Source organism: Lycorma delicatula, chromosome 6 (genome assembly GCF_047948215.1).
Source record: "Lycorma delicatula isolate Av1 chromosome 6, ASM4794821v1, whole genome shotgun sequence".
NCBI classification, from domain to species: domain Eukaryota; kingdom Metazoa; phylum Arthropoda; class Insecta; order Hemiptera; family Fulgoridae; genus Lycorma; species Lycorma delicatula.
The window spans coordinates 88,613,951-88,641,017 of NC_134460.1; the positions used below are offsets into that span (position 1 = coordinate 88,613,951).

At 30.0% G+C, this 27,067-nt stretch overlaps 1 protein-coding gene across 1 annotated transcript in view; it reads left to right on the plus strand.

The window, feature by feature from the left end:
- The first annotated feature begins 2,227 nt into the window (after positions 1–2,227).
- Positions 2,228–27,067, plus strand: part of tutl (immunoglobulin superfamily member turtle) — a 569,464-nt gene continuing 544,624 nt past the window's right edge. Inside the window, exon 1 of the mRNA XM_075368048.1 lies at positions 2,228–2,471. The gene's annotated coding sequence lies outside the window, so the exon portion shown is untranslated. The remainder of the gene's footprint in view (positions 2,472–27,067) is intronic.

Sequence of the window (27,067 nt, forward strand, 5' to 3'; positions counted from 1 at the left end):
TTTACAAAATCATCAAAAATTATGCATCTTAGCATACCAGTCGATAACAATCCATATCAATTTACATTTCGTTATGAATAAGCATTAGAGCAAGTGACGTCAGCCTATTTTAATTTTATATTAAGTAAAAAGATATATTGATGTTAATTACAGAGTTGCAACTGGTTATTTTGACAATACAGTATTGGTAAAATGTTTCAATTCTTCTAAAATGGATTTCCAAAATGCAAGACCTTCAGGCCTTTGGAGAAGGCAAGGCCTCCCCGTGGATCCTCCACCTGTCTCAACACAAAAATGTTTTGCCTCGATCAGGGATCAATAAAACCTGAGTTTGTAAACCTTATTTTGCAAAAAAAGAAAAGGTTACAGAACCAGGAAATAAACTTTTGATTCTGGGTTAAGACTTGTCAAGAGCATAGTGCTGTAAAAGATGAAGAAGCACTCTTTAGTCCATATATATATTTTTTTTTTACTTGTGAATAAACAAATATTATTATAAAAAGCATTATTGTATGTATTTATCATAATAAACTTATAATTCTTATATGTGGAATTGCAGAAAAAATTAAAAGAACGATAAAGGAAAAGGAGTGTGGAATATTGTGAAACAGCTAACTGTTGCTTCATTTAAATAGGTAAGTGTTTAAAATAAAACCTTCATGCTTGCTGACTACTGTAGCTATAGCTGTTGTAGAAAACATTTAGAACTAAAAAGTGTGACAAAACAAAAATGTAACTGTGAACAAGTAAAGTTGTAAATGCCAACTACTCAAAGGAATAATGATAAACTAAAAATATACAGTATATAACTTTCTTTTAAAGGAATGCTTTTATTATAAATAATGATAATAATGTTTTTATGTTATAAATCTAATTATTGAAAATATAACAAAAGTAAAATTAATTTCTTCAGTTACCAAAATAGTGTTGATCTTTTATGACTAAAGATTAGTGCTTCTGCGGTGTTATAGTAACAAAAGGTATTAATGGTTCAACAAAAATTGTAATGAAGAATCTTTTAAATACATTACAGTTAAAAAAAAATTCTTTCATTATTTTTAATAGTTTTTGTGTACAAAAAAAATTACATTATTTTGATAGCTGAAAAAAAAAAGTTTTTTTTCCCGCTCCGCACATATATTGGAGCTTTGCAATTGATTTTTATGGAAGCTGAAATTTGTTTTTTTATCCTATCATTTTTTAGTCATTCTTGCAAGGATTGTTTCTGTTTATTTGAACATTTAACTAAATTCTTGATTGTGCCCAAAAGAACATGTTACCTTTATCATACTCCATCAATAAAGGCATATTTTATGCAAAAAGAAATTTATAAAAATTGTAAATGAAGCATATATGTTGAAAAATTGTCTTTTGTTTCAATCAATTAAGTATTATCTTTTGATAATTCTTAAAACTTATAAATTATTCAGTTTTACAGAATAATTTAAAAAATTTATAATTAATGATTTTAAAGCGTTATCAAGTTTCATCATACTATTCAATAAATAATGCTTATTTTTCTGATTTAAAAATATGAGAAAATATTATTCAAGTATATAAGATTTATTAAAGGTGAAATATTGTCGACGACTCCCAAGTTTATACATAACATTTATCTATGAATACTTGCTATTATGACCTAGGAATTTTTTCAAAGTGTATTTAAAATTAAAATCAAGATATAAATTTAATTTTTATTTTCTGTTAAGGTTTTATTTTTTAAATTAATTTTTTGTTTCAAAATGATGTGTTTAAACGATATTTAAACGAACTGTTTAAATAAAACTCAATGAACGGTACTTCTGTGTAGATGTACAAAGTAAACTACTATCGTTCACATATCAACAATAATTTTATATTCAGTTACTATAATTTCAGTCGATAATAAAATACAGGAAAACGTTAAAATAGACAGGGAGACAACAATTTAGTTCAGATGAATTGATTGCACGGTCCAAAGCGTCCGTCAGAACGGTAGCACTTTAAACGGTCTCTTAGGAATGTATGTAAAAAAATTTAAAAGCCAGTATGTTTGTATGGGAACAGGTGTGTATATTTAAAAACGAAACGGAAGGTGCAGGTATTGGCAGTCTCTATGCAGCTCAGTATAGTATTGGTCAGCCATTATCCCCACCGACGTCATGCTGTTCCCATGATGCATAGCGGCTCAGCTAGCTGCCTAGCGTCATTCTGTGAGACCTCGGGTGGGGATAGGATTGTTGTTTACATATTTTTGCAACGGTTTTGCCTGCAGATTCAAAGTATGATTATGTTATGCGGCGGCTGTTAACTGACCAGTGAGTTGTGAATTAATGTGTTTGTACTGTTTAGCGTTGTAATTAATTATCTTTTAAATATATTCTTATACGTGTTGTTAATATATATCACTTAAATAGCTGTTGTGAGCCGAACAATCCTCTGCAAGCAGCGGGTCCCTCTAGTTGCATTACACTACGGATAACAACACCAAGGTACGGGTTAGTTTATGCAGCCTTCTTATAATGTATGTTTGTAAGTTAAGATTAATTTGTATTTTAATTTATAATTTTAAGTATACGGTCGCGATCGTAAATATGAGTTATTTGGTCGATCAATATTACTATACCATATCTGCAGCGTCTTAAAACTAACCGTAATATAAAATACAGATTTTTGCATGGAATTAAAAAAGTGGGTGTGTCGGGGTGGAGAATATGCCTATCACCGTTTCACTGTTAAATGTTTTACGTAAACTCTTTTTATTTAAACAGCTTATTATTTATCTATCTCCATCTTTTGATCTAATTTTTAAACTATAATTAAGCGCATCTTTTACAGTTGGTATGGATAGTTTTGTGTTTTAAAGCATTGTGTATTTATTATTTTATAATTTGTTTATTTTTATTTATATTGTAATTTTAAATAATCTTATTTTCACGTTGAATTGATATTATATTTTTTTATGATTTTGGAATAGGTTTTTCTATTTACATGACGTAAAGATATAATGTCCTAATTTCGAAGATTTCGCTTAGCTATTTTTAAAAAATAAAATGGATTTAAAAAAGGGATAATACTTTTATTGCGTAATATAATAAAGAAACAAAATTAGTTTTTCTTCATATCAGTACAATACAAAATGTAATTTCACAGTATTGCAGAGTAGTTTATGGCTACACCCTGTGATAACGATGGGGGACGCCCATCCAGTGGCGCTCTCATTTTAAAGAGGGGTGGGCAAAACATTTGCAGCTACCTTGATTGAGAATTGTAACTTAACCATTTTATTTATTTTCATATTACATATTTTAAAAAATTTTTTATTATTAATAATTAAAAACTAACAAATTATTATATCTTTCTGTAGCACTTGAATAAAATTGTGAAATACAACCCTTTGAAAATATTGTTTTTGTTTTAATTTTTTCCTCGTTTTACGAATTAATGAATGCCGGCCTTATTGTGAAAAATATTGATTTTAAATCGTTATTTTTTATACGGTTATGAGTTTTGCTGCTTATACGTATTACATAAAACAACTTAATTGTAAATGTATAAGTAAACATTATATAAAAAACCTCTACCGTAAGCCCAAGATAGCGTCTTTAAATTAAAGAGATTTTTATAGTTTTTTGAGAACTCTTCTTCCTACATAAAATGTTTAAAACCCCTTCCAAAAATAATTTAATTTTAAAAAATGTAAGATTTTCAAATTTTTATTCTTTATTATAACTTAAGTATTACATAGATATTTCTAGTTTTAATTAATTGGTATATACACATATACATTTTTTTCAAAAATATTTTTTCTATTTAATCAAATGGGATAACTTAAGGAAGATTCCAATTGGCCGCAATTTTCTTTTGTAAAATACTATTTAAAAAAAGAAATGAAATACTCTTGAACCGTATTTTTTTGTTTTATTATATATTTTGAATTTCAAATAGGGGATTGTTAATTATGAGATTTTTGTGTGATAAATGTTTAATTATTTTATTTAGTTTTTAATATAAAATTGTGTAGTATATAGGTTTTTATATTTTAATCTATAAAAACAAACAATCCCTACATACATCCCTGTTAGAAATCCTATAATAAGTCAACCAACATTTGTAGAAAAAAAAACATGTATTTGAACATTTAGCTGCACATTATCTTTTATTTTTATTAAAATTTATTTTGTTTTTAATGTTACCTTAAGAAAGTGTAGAATTTTAGAAAATTTCTACAAAAGAATATATTTTAGCCTCTTCCTTCCGTGTATGATGAAATAACGACTTTTAAACTTCTCATTAGGATTGCGTGTTCGTCGCCCTGTATTTTTAGTGAATAATTAATTAGTACGCGTAAATATTTTGACTGATTGATTCAGCTAATAATATTGTTAGTAAATTGAGTCGAAGGAAATATTTAAAGCATTGTTATATTTATAAAAGTATTGTATTTATTATAATTTATAACAGAACATTAATGACAAAAATATTAAAAATAATTTTTTACAATAAAAGTAATATGTTTAATTTTTTTCAGTTTTACGATCAAAACACAGACAGAATAAACGCAGTAATTTGTTAATGAATTAAAATTGTTGTCTGACTACATTTGTGTGTTTGATTGAAATTACAGTTTTTTGTTAGTGGCCTTGAAATTATGATTGATTATTGTGAAAAGAACAGAATAATTGTTTATTCTTTGAATCTCGTTTTATTAATACATTGCCTGTATGAATTAACCAATTTATTGCTTGAAGAACACACACACTATATATATGTAATGTATAACTGTACTTATGAAGCAACTTGTCCTGAGTTACTGACTAATCAACGCCCAGCAAAAACTACTGAAGTTGAATTAATGAAAATTTATATACGTTTTCTTACGGTGTAAGTGCACACTAAGAAAAGGATTTTTTGAAATTCTGAGTTTAAAGGGTTAAAATGAAGTAACAATGAAATATAATATTTTTTTAAATGTAATATAATATTTAAATATTTTTTGTAATGGGTACCATGATTCGACTTCCGGAAAATTTCAATATATATTCGCGTTTCATATTCCCCAGACCCCAAAACCACCGTTAGATCAAAATTTATATATATACATATTTTTTTTCACTTTTCTGTGGACACGATAAATGCCGTAATTTTGCGCCAGTCAGTTTCAAATTGATACATAAGGTATAACGACCCAAAATATCGGTTGGGTTCGTTAATGGGCAAAATCGGACCATGAGGGTGGAAATGGGGGAGCCTTTATGAAATAACAAAATATCGCTATAACTTTCATGTTAAGTAAAATATCGAATTCGTTTAAAGTTCCTACTATTCTTTGGATAAGGGCTTAAGACTTATCTAAGTAAAGTTTTTTGATATCACCTACCATTGGCTCAGGGGGTGGAAAAAATGGGGTTTCAAAGACAAAATAATCATACCTCTCTTAATAGGTACAGTATCGAATCGTTTTAAAGTGGTCGTTAGTCCTCTAAATATTACCTAAAACTTTTGTCTGTAACAGTTTTTGATATGGCCAACCCTTACGGCAAAGGATGAAAATTTAAGTAAATGGGGCTTGTCGTATGCTAAACATGTGAAACTTTTTTCACATGCAATCATTGTCGAATTGAGTAAATTTGAAGTTTTTCTTAACTTTAAGGTTGAGATCTTTTTATTTCCTATTTAACACCGGTGAAATCTACCTCCGCCTTCCAGCGTGCCAAAAGGAATTTTTAAAATTTTTTGTTAACATATAAAGATATCAATTTGATTTTTAGTGTGTGTAATCTTCATGTAAATATCTAAAAACAAATTTATAATTTTTTTGAAATTCGACCTTGAAAGAGTTGAAGAAAGATTTGCAAATTTTCCCACTTTCCGACAATACTAGATTAGGGCTTGCAAATAATACTCTTCACATAAATATTTAAAAACCAGTTTCCGGTTTTTTGAATTTCGATGTTTTAAGAGATGCAACGGTGGACGGCGCGGCGGCTCAACCAACACAGCAAACAGCCGACGCGAGTGGCGCACCTGCCTCCGATTACTTGACTAAAAAATATAAAATAGAAATAATTTCCGGCCACCGTGGCGCGAATGGTAGCCTTTCATCCAGACGTTCTGGGTTCGAATTCTGGTTAGGCATGCATTTTTCATGCGTTATAAAAATTAAATTTCATATTCCTACGCACAAGCTTCGAGTTTCTGTAGTGAATTTCACAAGCAAGAAAAAGAAGAAAACCAAGTACGGTTACCTTTTAGTATTGTTGTCGGGTAACGCTAGAACCGGGCAAAATAAATTTTTACCCATACGAATGTACGAGTAATCAGTTGTAACTAACACTTAGTAGGTTTACGTAGGTTTACTGTTTTGAAACCCATATTCTTAAATTACTCAAATTGTCAGGTCCTGTACTGACCGAACTGTTGCTCTGAACAAATTACAATACATTGATATTTTTTATAAATTGAACAGGCTTTAATTATGATTTGTCATTATTATTCTCACAAGCATCATGAGTTTAATGAACACAGCGGGGTTCAAAGGACAGAGCCATATGTTTAAACGGCAAGGGCGAGCGAAGCGAGCCATTACCGGCCAAACATCCTCTGACCGCGACGAAATAACCGTATAGCGTGGGTAAGCCGCGACGGGGATCCTAGTATATATATATATATATATAAAACAAGATGTCCTGACTGGCTCATAATCAACGCCCAGCAAAAATTCTGAAGATAAATTGATGAAAATGTGTATAAACTTTTTTTAAGGTGTAATTGAGCACTGAGAGAGAAGTTTTTGAAATTCCGAGTTTAAAGGATTAAAATGGGGTAACATTAAATGTTACTATTTTTTGAATTTCTCGGTGAAAAATGAAGATATAAACTTGATTTTTGGTGAGTGTAACCTTTATGTGAATATTTGAAAATCAATTTTTAGATTTTTTCAAAATCTGATTTTGAAAAGGGTGAAGAAAGGTTAAAAAAATTTTAAGAATGATTGCAAATTTTCCCCATTTCCTAATATACTAATCGAGATATTCACTCGATTTGAGCTTCCAATATTCTGGATAAATATCTAAACAGCACTTTCAGTTTTTTTTTCTGAATTTCGATTTTTAAGGAGAGCAACGATGTACGGTGGCACAACCAACAAACCACTGTTACTGTATATGTAACGCGACTCGCTGCTCCTGCCTTCGGTTACGTGGCTAAAAAATAAAAATAATTAAAAACGAAGTATCGTCACTTCCTAGTAATATTTGTCACGTAACGCTTAGAACCGGGTGAAATACATTTTGTCCGTACGAAGCAAGGATAATCAGCTATAACTACTATTTTTAAGATGGAGGCCCCGACTGTTTTTAAACCTTCATTCTTCAGATCACTCAAAATTTCGGGTCGTATAAAATGACCCGACAAAAATGTTGCTCTGAAGAAATAAAATACACTGATTTTTTTAATAAATTGAACTGGCTTTAATTTATTATTTTTCATTATTAATGTCCTAAGCATGAATTTAATGAACACAGAGAGGTCATTGGGCAGTCTCTCCTGCCCAGTATATATATTGGATTGATAGTAACAATAAAATAATCATGTTTAAATTACTAGTTGTAACTTAACTCTATGACATTTAGTTTTATATTAAATTAAATATTTAATTATGAAAACATTTTTAAATGTTTCTTAGGCTTTCAAAAATACATTTGTATTTTTTTAATATTAATTGTGTTACGTTTATTGAAACACGATGACCAATAATATTAAATTTCCGGATGACTTTGCTGTATTTATTTATTCTGTATAATTAAAATTGTGTAGCGTAAATTTGTGTAGGATAAGATTGTCATTGAAGCTGTGCGGTTACTGAAGCGTTTATTCCTTATAAGATTAACTCTACAAGTATCATTTACTTTGTTTATTTATAGTCTGCATCTTGTTACATTAAAGTTCAGCACATTAAACGTGTGATTAATGTTGAGCAAGTTACTTCTAGTTATATTTTTAATCATACGTATAAAAAGTCACAGCCACTCTATTCTCTGATCATGTAAAACTGTTTGGTTGTAGATGTTCCAGAAAGTTGAAATTAATCTTTTTTTTCGTACTGTAATTTCTTTTGAACCGATTATTAGTTGCAGCAGTAATATAAAAGTCGGTACCATAAAATACTTACATATTTACTTTTAATCACTAATTTTTTTGTTTTTAAATAGTTAGTAAAAATATAAATCTTAATTTTTTATGATTGTAGGTGGGATGGTGTTGATTTATTACCACCTCTTTGATAATATTTTTAAACTGTTTCTGTTCGATAATGCCTCATTTACTGGGGAAAACATAGTAAAACACATTTCAAGACTTGGGTTAAAACTTTTGTAACATTTATTTTTTTAAAGAAAAATATGTTAAAGTTTTGGAAATTATTCCAAGTATTATTATTGATGTGTTTTGGCTAATAATATTTTTTTTGTAGTTAAAAGTCGCATAAAAATATTTTATTATCTAAGAAATTAACTAAATCTTTTAGGCAAACAAAAAACACAACGATTAAATTTTTCCATCCATTTTAAAGACATATAAGAAGTTCATGTCATTATTTCGCTATTTTATCATAAAGTTAAAAACTTAACAGATTCAATTTCCCTAATATGCAATGCACATCATACAATTTTATGACGGTAGGTTTAACAATTTACTGAAATATAAAGCCAAATAGATTCCAGGATACGTACATCTACAGAATTTTGTAACCAAACTTTTAATATATTTTAATTTTTAAAACATTAAGAAATTCAAATTCGGGGGTCATTTTTTATTTGATAGAAGAATTTTCATTTCATTATAATTATAAAGTCGGAAACGTTAAAGTGTGCTCCTTTTTACAGATCCAATGAACGAGTTAAGATCAAGATGCAAGATCATATTTTTAAACATCATATTTTTAATTTAAAAAAAATTAGTAATATATTTTCATATTTGTAAGACCATAAAGAGTCATATCAATAAAATAGTTCAATTAGATTAAAGTGCTACTTGCTGAAATGTAAACATTAAAAATGTATAAATTCCTTAAAAATAATTACTCACATTAATCTAGTTAAAATCCTAAATGCTTGAGCATTTGGGATTTTCTGAAAAATAATATTTTTTTTTTTAAGTACAAGAGTTACAGTATTTCCTTTAAATAAGGTGTTTTTACTTGGAACGAACGTGGGCAGAGACCCAGTAACGTGGGCAATATAAGTGCAGAAATTAAGTAGCTTTAATAGTAAATTTTAATAAGACAAGTCTCACTTCATTTAGGAATTCATTTAGCCATTCAGTAAGACTTACCTATTGTAATGTTTTTAATAATTTCCTATCATTTTTTAATCCTAATCTTAATTAGACGAATATATTTTCTTTGATAATACATGCAGAAACTTTATAACAAATTTAATTACTAATTTAGATAAAGAATATTTCATGTATAATATTACTTCTATTTTATTAGAAAAGAAAAAAAGGCTAATATTTAATTTTTTTTAATAGAAATTTCTATCATATATTTAGATTTTATTTTATAAGATAAATGGTAAATGTATTTCAAACTCATATGTTAAAAAAAAAATATTAAACGTTTAATGTTAAAATTAATTAACTTACGGAGTTCTAAGATTTTACATTCCTGGCATCATAGAGCTATGTTGCAAGAAGGATGTATGGTAATCGCCAAAAAATACGGTACGGGTTTTGTAACCCAGGTACTCCTAAAAACAGAAATATAGATGGTGGTAATGTTCGTACGTGTGTTGACGTATTTGAACCTTAATAATTTTTAACTGGATAAACCGATTTGATAAAATTTGGCAAGAGACTCGTGTATATGGCACAATTTATTGATAAAACTTTGGGGTTAATGTCTCCAGGGGGTGAGGTAGATCGTTTATTTGGGGTTAATTTTCTCAAAATTTTGTAAACATAATCCCGCTTTATATATTAAGCTCGGTACATTTGAACATGCTGATCTTACCATTTAAAAAAAACATTTGATGTGGACACCACATGACTTCCTTGTATGGCTATTAAATTACATGTAAAAAAATGTAAATGTAAATGCTATTAAAAATGTAAAAAAAAAATATATTTTTTCATTTTTTTTTGTTGTTATTGAAATATTATTTATTGTAAACATTTTTTTACAATCAGTGGTTAATAAATATTAAGTTTATTATTTTTTTTATAAAAAATATATATATTTTATAATATTTGTTATTTTTATTATATATATATTTTATGAAGAAAGGTATTATATAAATAATTTAATAATTATGAAGATACCTAACCGGTTTTTCTCTGTAACCATTAACATTCTTAACAACTTTTTTTTTTTTTTTTTTATATCATTCTTAACCACCCCGGGGGTAACTGGCATCACCTTGCGGCATTACCTCACGTTACACCCGTAGTGACGTGGAAGCAGACTCCACCCCTAGCTCGGCCTGTTCAGGCCCCCATCGGGGTCCTCCGTGCATCCTCGAGTCACCCAAACCATCCGCTTGTGGACGGTCCCAGTGGCTCTCCGCAGGGAGGCTACCCACCCCGTCCCTAACCTACCAGGGTCCGGGCACGCGTTTCACACGCCCGTCCCCTTGCAGCGCGCCCTCTCATACCGTCAGGGTCCTTCGTGCCATCATGAGAAGCAGCCCGACCCACCAGCTCTTGCGCACTGGCAAGCCCGACTGTCCTAGGCAAAAAGGCTGCCTGCCTGGCCCTAATCGTCACCACGATTCGATGGCCTCCGCCAACCCCTTTTTTTTTTTTTTTTTTCCTCCTTTTCCTTTTTTTTTTTTTTTTTTTTTTTTTTTTTTTTTTTTTTTTTTTTTTTTTGTTATCCCCTGTTTTCCATCGCTCTCGTCTTCGTTTTCTTGTTACTACAAACATCACACATATACAACAGTACACTTTACAACACATACACACATACACTCCCAAGTGGCTGGTCCGACTACCCTTCAACCGAACCAGTCCGCGGCCTCTCTAGCCTTCGTCTGCACAATTTGCGCCACCAGCCCCGAAACCTGATCCCACTGCCGTCTACCCCGCAGCATGTACCCAATCGTGTTATCCGGGGTCAGCCACGCTAGACCAGCTAGCCTCCTCATGGCCTCCCACCTCTGGCAGTGGAAGAAAACATGCTCCGGGGTGTCCTCCTCCAAGCAGTAAAGGCACGTCGGGTCATCCCTCCTCCGGAACCTGGCGAGATATGCTCCAAACTCCCCGTGTCCGGAGAGAAACTGCGTCAAGAAGTGATTGACTTCTCCAAAACCCCGCCGGACCCACGGGACGATGTGCGGTAGCAGTCGCCTCGTCCAGGCTCCCTGATCCGACGCCACCCACTCTTCCTGCCACTCCTGCAGGAGCAACCTCCGGGCCTCAGATTTCGGGACCCCGTCGCTCATCCTGGTCAGTTCCAGCGCCCGCAGATGTATAGGCGGGACTCCTGCAATTACCGCCGCCGCAGCCGCCGAGACCGTCCGGTAGGCCAACGAGATCTTGATGTTGGCCCGCCGTTGCAGCGACGTCAACCGTGCGACGTTCCTCCTCACCTCAAGAGCCCCGAACATTCTTAACAACTGCGATTTTCCTACATAACGGACGTAAATTACTTTTACAATATGACGACCGGTTGTTATGATTTTAATAATTTTTAACCTGTTAATCTAATTACGTTAATTTTGATTTTAATACTTTTAAATTAAAGTAGAATTTTTCCTTATGATGGTCGTCGAATGACCGAAAGTACTTAAAAAAGCACAGACGAATTATTGGTAAGGTTGAATTTTGATTTATTCTATTTCTACGTAAATAATTATTAATAAATCAATATATTTAAATTAAAAAAAAACAGAAACGTTAAAAAAAGAAGGAAATGAAGTCGAATTCAAACCGATGTGCGTTCCCCTTATAAGATCTAAATATTTCGTTAATCAGTTATTTTTTCATGGATTTGAATACTAGATTGTGGATACCGGTGTTCTTTGGTGGTTGGGTTTCAATTAACCACACATCTCAGGAACGGTCGAACTGAGACTGTACAAGACTACACTTCATTTACACTCATACACATCATCCTCCGAAGTATTATCTGAAAAGTAATTACCGGAGGCTAAACAGTAAAAAGAAAGAAATATTTCATTAATTAAAATTTTATTTGGTTATAACTCTGGAATCAATGAAAATAAGTATCACTTATGATATATCGTTGATAAGATCTCTATGAGGATTTAATATTGCAGGTAAGAAAAAGTAAAAAATTCAAATGTTTTGGATTTTGGGCTTTTTTTACCCTTTTGATGCACTCGATTGCAACCAAAAGGGGAGGTGCACAACTAGCTATTACAACAGTCCTAAAAACAAAATTTCAACATTCTACCGCTAATCGTTTTGGAATTATGCGAGATACATACGTACGTACAGACGTCACACTGAAACTGGTCAAAATGGATATTTCCGTTGAAGTCTGAAAACTGAAATTTTTCGCGATCACAATACTTCCTTTACTCGTACAAGAAGGTAAAAAACAATGGTCTGAATGGGACCCGTACTTAAAATATCATTTTTTAAACCTTAATTTTCAAAATTGAAAATCCAAGTTGTATCTAGTTTTAATTTAGACGTCATTGGAATTAAAAAAAAAAAACGATGTAATCCCATGAGACCGACATAAGAATTTTAGGAATTTTTTTAATTTCTGATATTCTTCCTGTTTTAAAATTGTGGCTGTTTTAAAAATTTGATGTGAAGTAGGTAAAATGTAAGGGAGTCAAATGGCACCCACATTTTTCAGTAAAATCAGTTTTTTCCCTCCCCTAATTTTACTCTAGTTACAGTACAATTTTGATGTTTAAATGTCTTTGGTGAAGGAGGTAAATAGATCTCAAAATAATTTATTAAATTTTCTCTTAAAAAATTTTCTCTTTTTTCTGAATTATAAAACTGCATTTTCAAGGTAAAAACGTCATTTGATCAAAGGACTCAAATCTGACCCAAATATTTTAATGAATATTTTGATTTTTTTTCTGAGTTGTACTGTAAATATTGCATGATTAAGTCATTTAAAACCCTCTGTTACGTTTGAAATAAAAAGTTGTCAAAGACAAAGTTGGAAAAGTTATGCAACCTTTGTTGTCTTTTTTCCTTTATTATTAAATAAAGGAACATAATTAAACTTTTTTAAATTTAGTAAGTAAAAGAAAATGTAAAAATGCTAAGCAATATGTAGAAAACTGAGACTTAAAAATAGAGATGAAATTGAAATTTATATTTATTTTGAGTAAATTGTATAAAAATTATTATAATTGGTAAATACTTAAAAATAATTAAATCTTACCTCTTTTGGTATCTTAAAAGGTTGTAGGCGACCAAATTAAAATCTAAATATAATTTTTCAAAAGTGTGTTTTGGGCTGCTTATATATGCGTACGTAGACGAATTAGGTCAATAGCGATTTTGCAATTTAAAAACAAAGAAGTAAGTGGTGTAATATGTTAAAAAAATTTACATTTTATTTCATTATTTTTAATTATCATGTGGCATTATCAGTTTTATTATTCTGTGTAATGTGTAACGTTTAACATATGATACACTAATATATGTATATCTATTTTTTTGTTAACAAACAATTAAAAAAAACCACAAATTATTATCTAATATTAAAATAATTTAAGAAAGGTCATTATGGCGGAATTCTTCTTGAAAAACTTTTTCGAAAAAAAATTCAAGGCGGTAGTTAAGTCAATAGTTAATTAATTCGTACATTTTACGCAGTATAAGATACTAATTAATTTATAAATTTTGATCCTCAACAATGCAAATAATTTAGTTGTTACATAAAGCTTATAAAGTACTTTGTTCGTGTACTAAGTCAAGAGTTATGGATTCGTAAAATACTATGCTTACGCATCTCCATTGATCTAATGACTAACTAACTGTCTATCAGTCAATAAGTAGCTTGATTTTCAAGTAAATTTATTTTTACTATAGAATTTAAGATTTGTTTAATATAGTTAAATTTTGTTGTTAGGAAGGCAATAAATTTATTGGAATAATGCAAAATATTCAAAACCCTTCAATTCAATATAAATGAAAGTATTGTTTTTAGCATATTTATTCACACACATACACACATATATATATATACACATATATTCACACACGAATGTGTGTGTGTGTGTGTGTATATACTAGCCGGTCGGGGCTCAGATCGGCCAGGTGAATCCCGAAGCCGACCCAAGGGGCCATAGGGCATACCCCAGGGCTGCAGAGCTTGCTTCGGTCACCATTCCCGTCTAACCAGAGGGTTCAGACCCCTGGTCCTCCACAGTGTTTTAACCTAATGAATGTGAGAATAATATTGATAAATAGCAATTAAAGTATTACTTTATCTGAAAAAGAACCTAAATTACAAAAGACAGAATTACAATAGACAGTAACGATGATAACTAAAGTACACACACCTTTGACGAAAAAAATTCATTAAATTATGTTTGTTTCATGTTGACAGATATGTAGTAATGAAGTAAAAGGATTAATCTTATTTTTTTTTTTAATTAATATTTTTCATTCACAACACTTCAACCTTAAGGAGACTAGGACCTTGGTCTATGGCTTAAAACCTTCCCTGGGATAACACGAATGTCCCCTACAAATTTGAAAGCAATTGGTCGGTTGATTTCCGCGTGATGCTGTTAAAAACAAACCCACAGACCGAAAATCTTTCTGCTTTATACTAAAGATATACTGTTTAGATAGTTGCCTTTGGATGGGGTTTACTTTCCATTGTAGAATCTAAAAGAAGAAAATGTTGCTACTAATCAAATATCTTCATTTCCTCTTGTATTTCTCAACGGTTTGAGTTCCATAATTAAAACAATCTTTGTAATAAATGTATGTGATGGTTTGAGGAGGTAGATTTGTATGGTTTCATATTTCAGTCAAGGAGTTTAAAGTATAATGAAATTTTGTGTAAAAGCTTGACTTTGACACTGAATTGAAGAAGCTGATTTCTGATAAGGGTGATTAAATCTGATACGTTTATAAAGTATTAAATTTATGAAAATTATATTACTCCTTTATTTTTTAATTTATTAAAAAAATAGCATCCCAAATACTACTGATACATTTGAAAAAGAAAGTACATCCCCGAATTGGAGGTTTGTCAACGTTTCTAGCGTTTTATTTTCGATTAGTCGACTTTTTAAAATTATTCTTCTCTAATTCGGTGTTAACAGGGTGGTAAAAGTTTTAATCTTTTTTTACTAGGGTAATAGAATCTCATGGTTATGTATAGAAGTGTATAAATTATTCAAAGTTTTTACTAGTTCAATTTACGGACTTGATTTTTCTCTCTTTTTTTCTATGTTATTTGGCGTCTCAGAAATAATTTCTAATATCTTGAATAGTTATAGAATATACTAATAGAAGTAGAAAATAAAGTTTTTCTTTTAAATTCTTTTTATTCTATTTACGTAAGTTAGGTTCGAAGAAAGAAAATCATTGTCAAATTTATTGCTGAGTGGTAAATTTAACCTGCTTGCAACTTCTGGGAAAGTTTATCATCTTTTGTAAGCTTTGTTTATAATGAAATATATCAAGAAAAATTTATTTCATAAAATATCTTTTCCAGTTGTTCTACTAAAAAAAGTGATCATTAGTTTTATTTTTTCAAAATAATTAATTTATAATATAATTTCATGTAACTAATAAGATATTAAATAAATTTGTATGCGTTTTAACAATCTCCTTCTATCTTAAAAATTTATGCAATTAAAAAAAAAATCTTTAATTGAACATTAAAACTGATGCAGTTTTGAAAGTTTCTACTAAAATTGACAGCTACTTAATTTTTCTATGAAATAACAAAGATATGCGTAATATTTTATTTGATGTTGAAACGTCTGCGTCTTAAATTTTTCAATGCCAATAAATTCACTTGTTCGGAGTTATGTAGAAATTTAATTTATAGCGATTTCACTCTGTTATATTTTTTATACTCATTAAAAATAATACATTTATATTTCTAATATTATTTAGTAACTTCGTTAATGACCGTAACAAAATATATGAATAGAACAGTAATTTATAGAACAATTAAAACGTATATATATAATTACAGTTTTTCACAATTAGGTTGATACTATTATTTTAAACTTAGAGAATATAATGTGCATTACTCAGTATGATAATAAAGTGATACAGCTTTTTTCTTTTAAAAAATGAAGTTTTTAGATACTAATGAAAGTAGCTTGTCACATATTTTTATGGTGGTAATAGATTGTATGCAAAAACCTTTTAGTTGGAGTTATTATAAGAATATGTTCTTTTGTTAAAATCAGAAATTTACATATTGCTAGCAAAATATTTAAAGACACCCATGGAATCATCAGATTGAAATATCAAACATTACTTTTTTTTGTTCTAATTTAAGGAATAGAAATGTATTTTTTTTCTTACAAGCATTTTTGTGCATATATACTCATATGCACACTCACATGAGCACGTGCGCGCATTTATAACATAGATCTAAATTTATATTCGACGTATTTCTAAATTTAAATAGTTATTTAAATTTATTACAAAATTTCGAAAATAAAAGAAAATTCTACAACTCGTGTATATATATATATATATATTTTATTTTATTTTTATTTTAGCCTTTCTCACGCTTAAATGTGCTTATTTTAATCATATGTGTATCTGGCGTGGTGCAAGAATCATCAATATCACGTTTTGTCAGAAATGAGTTACGTGTATCGATAACTTTGAAGTAACTATATTTTCATATGCAAGAACAACCAACCTCCTTTCACACAGGTGGAGATAGAGTAAATACTATGTCTCTATGTAATGCTTATGTCAGATCTTTTTTCTTCATTTTGCTCGTGCAAAAAAAAATTAATATTGACATTACCAACCTCCGTTTGTGTGTAGATAGCGTGTCGGGATTTCGTACAGAGATCCAGGGTTCGAATCCCGTTCAGGCATGACATGATTTCATACGCTACCAATTTTCACTAGACTAATGGCCGTACGTGTTGATGCCCGCTCTTTCATACAAAAATATTCTCAGCAGTGTTTAACATTTGATGTCATAGCACCAGGTTGATGCAATTTAAATTTTCTGAAGTTGACATTAGTTACTTTTACATCCTGATGTTTGCAGTTTGTCATTTAATATTATTTTAAATCCAATATTTAATATTATTATTTTAAAATCCAAGTTTATTCCCTTCGTTTAATATGGTCTTTTATACTCTTGCCGTTCATGTGAAATTCAAAATCAGTTTCTTTCTACTACGGTTGAAGAACATCAGAAAACGATACAAAGAACAGATAAAAAAAAAATCAAAAAGTGGATGACAGTATACTCAAAAATACTGTATGCGACAGTTAGACGGAAGAAGAATTGAATTATGTCAAGTTAGGTTTTTGATTTTATTCATTTTAAAGTACGTTCAGTTATCGAAAAAAATAAACAGAAAAAATTAGATGAGAAGGGAATTTAATTTGATCAAAAACCATATTGATCTATTTCCTGTACACAGGAGCCATTCTACTCCTGTTTCCATTCTGAGAAACGATAGTTTAATTCAGATTTGTCAGTCTCAAATATGTACAGATCGTATACTAGCTATTGTATTGACAGTGAGGAAATTCATTTAGGTGAATTATATTACCGAAACGTATACCCTGAGTTTTATAATCTCTCTTTCCGTCGCCCAAAAAAATGACACCTGGCTGGTACGATAGGTTTCATATGAAAATGCAAGCCTTAGAGGATTTAGAAGCAAAGAGATCAATAGTAGATAGAGAGATAAATACCTAGATTTGACAGAGTCTTCATATAAGAAGAAGATGAATAATAAACTATTAAGTCAGCCAGACGAAAAAACATATTTTATTGATTTTGACTTGCAGAACTGTTTATCAACACCAGTGTTACACAGTAGCATTACTTTCTATAAGAGGTGCCTGTGAATTCTAAATTTGACAGTTCATGGCATAGTAAATTAAAAATAATCAGCACTTTGGTGATACCTAAGCTAACTTTGGGATAAATCTTTTGCTGGTCGAGGTGGCCAGGAAATAGCATCCTATGTATTTGAGCCAATTGTTCTTCTATTTCTGTATTTGAGCCCTAATTTTTTTTAAATGCTGAACATTTTATTCCGGTCTACTTTATCGAATGCCTTTTCTAGGTCTATAAATGCCAAGTATGTTGGTTTGTTTTTGTTTAATCTTCTTTTAATATGTGTGAATGTACCGGAAAATGTTTAATCTTGTATAGACTCCGGCCGACCATTCCTTAGACGTGTGGTTAGTTGAAACCCAACCACCAAAGAACACTGGAATCCACGAAATAATATCGATGTTCTTTGGTCATTTGATTTCAATGAACCAAAGTAATTGAATTAAAATTTTCGGAACTCTTGAAAAAAAAAAAAAAAATTGCAATTTAGAATTTTTCCGTAAGACTGGACAGATCTTATAAGAACAAATTGATCGATATACAAAGTATTTTTAGGCCAAACATTAAAAAAAATTAATTGTATAATTTGAGGATAATAAAAACTGCATTCCTGAATTTCAACCTTACTTACCTTACGCTCTTTAGTAAATTATTTTATGTCGTTTCTTTGAGTTCATATTGTTGTTACTATTATCTAGACGGTAATTTTCTCACGTTTCTTATAAACCATTTTTTCCATAAATTATCACCATGTTTTAAATAAGAATGAAACTAAAAAAAAATGAATAAAATAATCTTAAAAGAATAAATTTCTGAAAAAAACACTATTTTGGTCTTCAAAAATTCAAAATTTAATGCAATAAATAGTATTTGTACTTTCCTTTTTTAATTTTTTGAAGTCTTTCTTATTTTTATAATTTTTTAAGTTAAATTTTATTTTTAAACACAATATTTAATGTTATATAATGGAACACCCCGATTAAAATTGGGGTTACAGATAGATATTTCTAGGAGATTTAATCATAAATGACAGAAATTGATTTTGTTTTAAGATAATTAATTATGTACGTGCTTATGATATAAGATATTCATTCGCCTTTCGCAACCAGTAAAACCTTTACAATACTAGACTTACAGTTATTATTTAAATATCAGATTATTCAAATCTATTATTTTATATATTTCTTTAGAATCATTTTACAACAAAGCGATTACTTTTATCAGTTATCATATTCAAAAGTTATTTAAAATGAAAGTGGATATACCTTATTCGATAGATTGATGTAGAGTATAGTTTTATTTTTCATTGTTTTTTTTTTCTTATATCCATGATAGACAGCAAGGTAGGCATTTTAAAGACCTCCCACAGAATACAGGCGGGTTGATGGAATTTACCCTTTGGTTATTATTACTATTATTATTTTCTTGTTCTTTTTATAAAATGGTTTCTTTCTTCTTTCGTGTGAACAGTACCAGATGCTATTTTAATACTCTAAAGAAAATTCTCTGAATGAATCTATTTCATTCACTTATTTATGCAAATATTCATTGTTTTTATTGTTTTTAAAATAATAATATTTTGTGCAATACTTAATTCAATTTACGTGTTAATAAATTATATTACTATGTATTGTTTGCCCTTTTTTTTAATTTGATTTATTGGTTGTTCTTTCTGTTTGATTATTTCTTTTCTTAACTTTTTGGCTTACCAAAATTTTTTTTCTGCATTAGCCTATCCTCAAAAATTATACATTTAAACAGAATTAATCCAATTTTATAGTTAAACAGGATTTAAGAAAATAATTATAACTTCATGAACACAGCTTAAATAAAGAATAATAAAAAAAAATTGCTTAGAACAGCGTAAGAAGACCGACTTTTCGTTTCCACCATCCTCACTATTTCACTGTCGGAAATACACTGATCCACCGGGTTGGTTTAGTGGTGAACTCTTTATCATAAATCATCTGATTTCAAAGTCGTAGTAAAGGCCTTTACTACCATTTGAACCAGAACTCTCGAATTTGAATACTAGATTGTGTATACCGGTGTTCTTTGATGGCTGGATTTCAATTAACCATACATGTCAGGAATGGTCGACCTGAGACTGTAAAAGATTCATTTACATTAATACATATCATTCTCATTCATCCTCTGAAGTAATACTTTATGTTCCGGAAACTAAACAGAAAAAGAAGTGCGGAAACGCACTGATTTTCAAAGTACAACACACTACGTAGTTCAATTAATGAGAAGACCCTACACACAAGCATCAGTTTTAAACTCACTCACCCCTGCAACTCGCTGCATAAGCACGCATGAAAAATACGCCAATATAAAGTTAACATAACATCAAATGGATTTGTTGTTTGTTGTGGATGATTTGTTGTTTGTTGTTCACCTTAAATGAGCGAAACTGAAGAACAACTCAACCAATCTTTATCAAAGTTGTATCAACTTCAGACACAATACTACAATTTCTGTGAAATTGATCTACTCCTAGTAGATCAAACATAGTAGGTCCTACTCCTCCTAGTCTGTAAGTAGTAGTTTTGGAGATTTTTGAGCCACAAAACGTTTGGGACAATTAAGCGTACCTCAAGAACTACTCAATACATCTTCATCAAATTCTCACATGCACAACTTCATATACACTACTACAGCATATCTAAATTACAGAAAAATTGATCTAGTAATTTTGGTAATTTTTAAGCCATTAAATTTTATAAAGCCATTTATTATTTTAAGCATTTAAATTTTTTAAGCCATTTTCGTAATCTCTATACCTCAAAATGTAAAGAAAATTCATTTCACCGCCCAATCATGCATTTCATCATCCATGAGCGATTTAATCAAAATTAATCAAATTTTCAGATGGACGACTTCAGATACATTACTACAGGATATCTAAATTTTAATGAAATTGATTAAGTAGTTTTGGATACTTTTGAGCCACAATGTTTATATTATATATATATATATATATATATATATATATGTGTGTGTGTGTGTGTGTGTGTGTGTAAGGAAATTACATATTTTAAGTGGATGGTATTTTCATACTCTTACCTCAAAACGCAAAAAGATTCATTTTCACCCCCCCTCCCTAATTACACCGTGTGACTGAAAGTAATACCATATTTTTCTTCGAAAAGTCTGTAAAAATTTAAACGCGTACAACGGTTAAGATGAGTTTACTTACTTTTGTATTTAGGGTCCTAGAATAAGACAGATAGAATGCACGTTCAATCAGTATAGAAATAGCACTTATGTTAAAAATAAATTTATTCAAGACAGGTGTATGAATTGCTATCTTACGATTAAAATTTTACTTATTTATTAAACATTTTAACGTTTTACTCTAAATGGTGATAGCCTTTGATATCCTTTCCCTTTTTTTATCAATGAGTTTGCATTGTTAAAAAGTTGCCGAACACTAGTTCATGTATGTTTTGTAAAAGGGTATAAAATCTTGTAAAGTTATTTTTAACCAGTGAATAATCAGTAATGCAAAATTTCTGTATTTTTGGATACTTTTAAATCAAATTCTTTATTCTAATTTCAGTCTATTCTTTAATTTTTTCTAGTATCTTAATTACAGTTGTGTATGCAAACTAATCTATTCCTGGCCTCCTTTTCTACGGGTCTTTTATTAATAGAATTTTATTTTTAAATCGTCTAATAAAATTAGTTTTACTAATTTTATATTTAGCTTAAAATGTTTAATAGTGATATTTAAATAAAAACAAAACAAATTTTGTTGTTTATGCATTAAAATTACATATATTTACTGATTTTCTACATAGCTGCCTTCAACTTCAATTTATTTTCAATAGCATTTCTCTAGCTTCTTTATTCCCTCTTCAAGAGATTCCTCCGCCAGTGACTTAAACCACGCAGTAACGACATTTTTCAGTTCGTGTCATCATCAAACCTTTGAAATGCACTCGACTGATTAAGGTGAAGAAAAACAAAATAATTGATGGGACCTATCTAAGGGCTGTAGGATGAATAATTGAAGATTTTCCAACCAAGTCTTTCTGATCGCCTCACTATGTGATTTGCATTGTGTGGCCAGGTAATGCAAAACTAAGATCCCGCGGAATAGCATTCTACATCGATTGTTTTTATAGCTCTTCTAAGATGTTTTAACGTTTTTGCAATACGTATCGGCATTCATAGTTGTTTCGCGATCATTAAATTCGACATACACTTTTTCTTGTCCCAAAAAACAGTAGCCATAAGCTTCTTTAACAAACATTCGTGTTTGAACATTTTCAGCTTAGGATATGAAGAATGCGACAACGCATTGCGTTGTCGCATTGACGTTCGATTAAGAAATCCTAGTTTTATCTCTGGTAATAATAAGCGCAACAATTTATCATGTTCATTTTCACAACTTCGCAAAAATTTATGCGCTGCAGCAAGACGTTTTTCCTTATTGTGTCGGTTAACATCTACGGCACTCAACCAGCACACAATTTTTCACTCAAACCTTTATAAATCAAAGATCGTGAAAAATCAAAGACAATTGTGACACGGCGAAGTTCATCAATATTTTTAATCAAATCATCTGTTATCACCGACGGCCGGTCGCTTAGTTTTTCGTTACGAACGTTCTTTCGCTCTTTTCAAAATGAAAGAAACCACGTCGTACTTTAACGTCACTCATAATATTCGGCCAGTAATCATCACAAATTTGGCTATGAATTTCAGCAGCAGAATTTTTTTTTTTTTTGCTGTGAAAAATTTGAACTTTACATTTGGCGAGATCATTGTTGCACTCATTATGAATGGATAAATATAAAAACTAAAACAAAATTACTAAAAATTATTGTTGCTAACAGCTAGCTGACTATTGATTGTAATAACTAAGCTAAGTAAGCGAAATTTATTTTTATTGCGTATGTAGAAGGCAAATTCAAAACGGTCGTTACATTTTAGTTAGTTTTCATAAGAAAGCTACCAATTGTAATGGGTACCATGATTCAACTTCCGGAAAGTTTCGACATATCTTCGCGTTTCACATCCCCTAGACCCCAAAACCACCGTCAGTTCAAAAGTGTACATATTTATTTCACTTTCTTCTGAACACAATAACTGCCGTAATTTTGCGCCAATCACTTTCAGATTGATACATAAAATATAACGACCCAAAATCTCGGTCAGGTTCGTTAATGGTCAAAATCGGACCATGGGGGTGGAAATGGGGGCTATTTTGAAAAAAAAACAAAATATCGCTATAACTTTCATATTAAGTAAAATATCGAATTCGTCTAAAGTTCCTACTATTCTTTGGATAAGGGCCTAAAACTCACCTGAGTAAAGGTTTTTGATATCACTAACCATTTGCCCAGGGGGTGGAAAAAATGGGGTTTCGAAGACAAAATAAATCATGTCCCCCTTAATAGGCACAGTATCGAGTCGGTTTAAAGTGATCGTTAGTTCTTTAAACATTACCTAAAACTTTTGTCTGAAACAATTTTTGATATGACGAACCTTTAGGGCAAGGGATAATCAAAATATTGCTGGAATTGTAAGAAGACGAGGCTTGTCGTATGGTAAACATGTAAAACGTATTTTCACATGCAACCATTGTCGTATTAAGTAAATTTGAAGTTTTTCTTAACTTTAAAGTGGAATATCCCCTACTTAGCACCGGTGAAATCTACCTCCGCCTTCCGGCGTGCCGAAAGGGATTTTTATTATTATTATTATTTCTAGTTGTGAAATCTATAAAGAATTCAAGAAGAATCTAAAATTTTCTTAAACTTGGCGCCAAAGTAAATAAAAATTTTATGCAATTAACTTTTTATACATTATTTAAGAAAAAAAACATAATGATAAAGAACAAATTATCATAAATCCTAGTATTTTTTTTTTTAAATTAAGAAATTTAAAACTTTTTTTTAAATTCCAAATAATGAACCTTTGTTTTTTTATTTCTAGTAGAAATAATAATTGTTTAATTAATTGCATTTTTTTTAAACAATGGAACAGACTAATAGGCTGATGTAATTATTTGTTAATTAATAATAGTATTCGTTATTTGATCGTATAAGCTGTTTGATTCATTTCTTATTAAATATACATAATGTAATTTGCATGTATAATGAGATTGTAATAGGCAGACTTATTTTTCCTAAGGGAAAACGAAGAGTTTTGTCGGTAAATGTTTAACAAAAAAAAAAAACAGTACTAAAAGAAATGCCTGATTAAAGGAGTAAAAAAAAAAAAAAAAAATACAAAGCAACCTTCTTTTTTTGTATGCATCCTATTGTTTTTATATTAAAACATAATTCGTTAATTTTGAAACGGAAGAGAATTTTTTTATAACCGAACAAATTGTAATTAATTTTCTAATAGAGTAAAATTACAATTTTTTATTTTTCTTTATGAAAAAGCTTACTTTATGTTTGTGTTGTTATATTAAAAACCCTTGAGGATTTCTAATTAAATTTTGTACTTTGGTTACTTAATCAATCAACGTATATTCGATTACATATGGGGAGAACTTTATTTTTAAATAACTGTTTTCATTCGAATAAATTATAGTATTTTGTAAACACTCAAATATATATTTTTATTGACTTTTCGAGAAAAAAAATTAGCATTACTTTCGGCCCCATGGAAGGATTGGGGGGGGGAAGAGAATAAATTTTTTTTTAAGTTTGTTGTTTCCTTGTATGTATATATATATATATATATATACACACACACACACACACACACACACACAGTCCTACGTATAAAATCTTGTGACTCGAAAATCTCCAAAACTAATTGATAAATTTCATTTAAAATTTAAATATACTGTAGTAGCATATCTGAAGTTGTGCATGTGAAAATTTTAATAAGATTGGTTGAGTCGTTCTTGGGTTATGATCAATTTTTGAAGTCGAACAAATTTGAGCGAGGTAAGTTAGAAGCGTAGTTCGTTATGATGGTGTAAGTTGGAACGTTTATGTGTTTTTATCTGTTGTTAACAATATTGTTCGGCGTATTCAGGTAACGTTACCTACTTTGAGAGTCATGATGACTGGGTATGTGTGTTTGAACGATGCAAAATGAAACTAAGTGAAATAACGAGAACTCGGTCTTCTTGTGAAGAATGGCGCAAAAGTTTTTTCTATTCATTAACATCTTAACAGATTACTTCAGTTATTATCATTGTTACTGAATTTGTAATATTTAAAAATTATAATTATTAAACGCGTTTCAACGAATGTGGTTATTATCAGTTAAATGAGTGTACTTAATTAATTGGAGGCCAAAGAAATAACCTTCATAGCCTTTTCAATCATATCATTTTTTTTTCTAAGAGCTATGCTTCTTTTTCTCTAGTCTATTGTATTATCTTACAATCCGCACATAAACAATTCTATTAAAGTAATAAAATTCTTTTAGATTTCACGCTGAATATGGTCTACAAAGTTCATATCTCTACAAAAATATATCCGTTATTTCATTTATTACTTTATTCTACAGGCTTCTTATTACTATAACAAAACTCACTTCTGTAACTATAAATTCGGATCGCTTAGTTTGTTCGTATTCAACCCAATGGCATTATAACGTTTTATTCTGCTGATTTAATGCTTTATTTTTGTTTTTCTGCATAAATAAAAAAATATATATATACATATAAAATTTGCCTTTTTGTTTATAAAAGTATTACCATGTGCAATATCATTTTATGATTGTTTATGAAAGCGGATGTTTTGTGCTGGGACGTTACATACGACTGCAGTCATTTATTCATCGACCAAATTCCTTCTGTGCATTCAGAGCTCGATATCAACATAAATACGACTAGTATACTAGTATATAAAAAATAAACGATTTAAAAAAAATAATTTTTATGTTATAATATCTATATCTTGTTTTAATTTTAATATCTTAAATAAATTTTACATTATTAATAACAATTATATTAAGAGCGAAGGTGGGGTTTTCTGAGGGCAATTATTACCTCGGTTAGTTTAATGATAATATGTATAACCGAAATTTATTAATAATACTAGGAATTTGAACTATTTGAAGTAACTTGAAAAGATAAGACAGTTTTGACGGTATCGAAGCTGTTATTTAACAGGATCCAGAACTTTTATAAGATATTAGTAAAAATTCGAAGCAATAATCATCAGTTTTTTCAAAACTTATCTAAATCACTGGTTAAGAACCAAAATTCTGGAACACTCTGAAAATAAGAATTATACTTAGTCATCTTAGTAACATTCAGACACTTTAATATGTACTGTTGATCGTTAATCTTCTGTATTATAGGGCTCATCACTAATTCATTCTTTTTTATTGTTAAATAAATATTATTAGCAAGTATCACGTCGCTGTTGAAGAAGCTCAGTTAACGCACAGGGTTGGGATGGATGGCTGGAGTGGTGACTTCTTCTATGACGACCTGTCGAGGTAGATTATCCCCGTATATTAGTAAACATTATTTCAGACACCCTAGGTGGAACTACTGCGCATCTATTTGTTTACGTATTTTAATCTTTGATGAATTATCTTTACGTTTATCTCGCACTTGCAAATAAAAAATAGACATTTAATGTCAACAACATAAAACTTGGGTTATTTATTGATTCTAAAGAAAAGCTTACAGCAGAGTTGTAATAATTTCGTGGTATTGGTTATTTATTCTTCTATAGTTTAAATAAATATGATTATATATATAAAAAGTTACCTAAGATTATTTCTTGGGGTGGGGGTAATTAGGTAATTAATTTAAGTACGTTTTATTGCAGATTTATGATATGTTTAGATAAACCAAAAACAGGTTTAAAAAAAAACCAGATATTTTTAAACTTTGATTGCCCTCCAATATTGCCTCCAGAGTATTTTTTGCGGTCGCTTGCAATACTACTATGCCTAATAAGGCATTAAAGAGAATTCGGTTAAAACGTTTTTCGGGGCAAAATGTTTTTTTATAAAATCGTAAGATAAGCATTTACGCGTGTATTGAACTTAATATAAAGAAGGGTTTTTATAAAACTTTAAAAAAATATTGACCCCCAAAACCCTCCCACCTCCTGGAGATATTGATCTATACCAACAAAT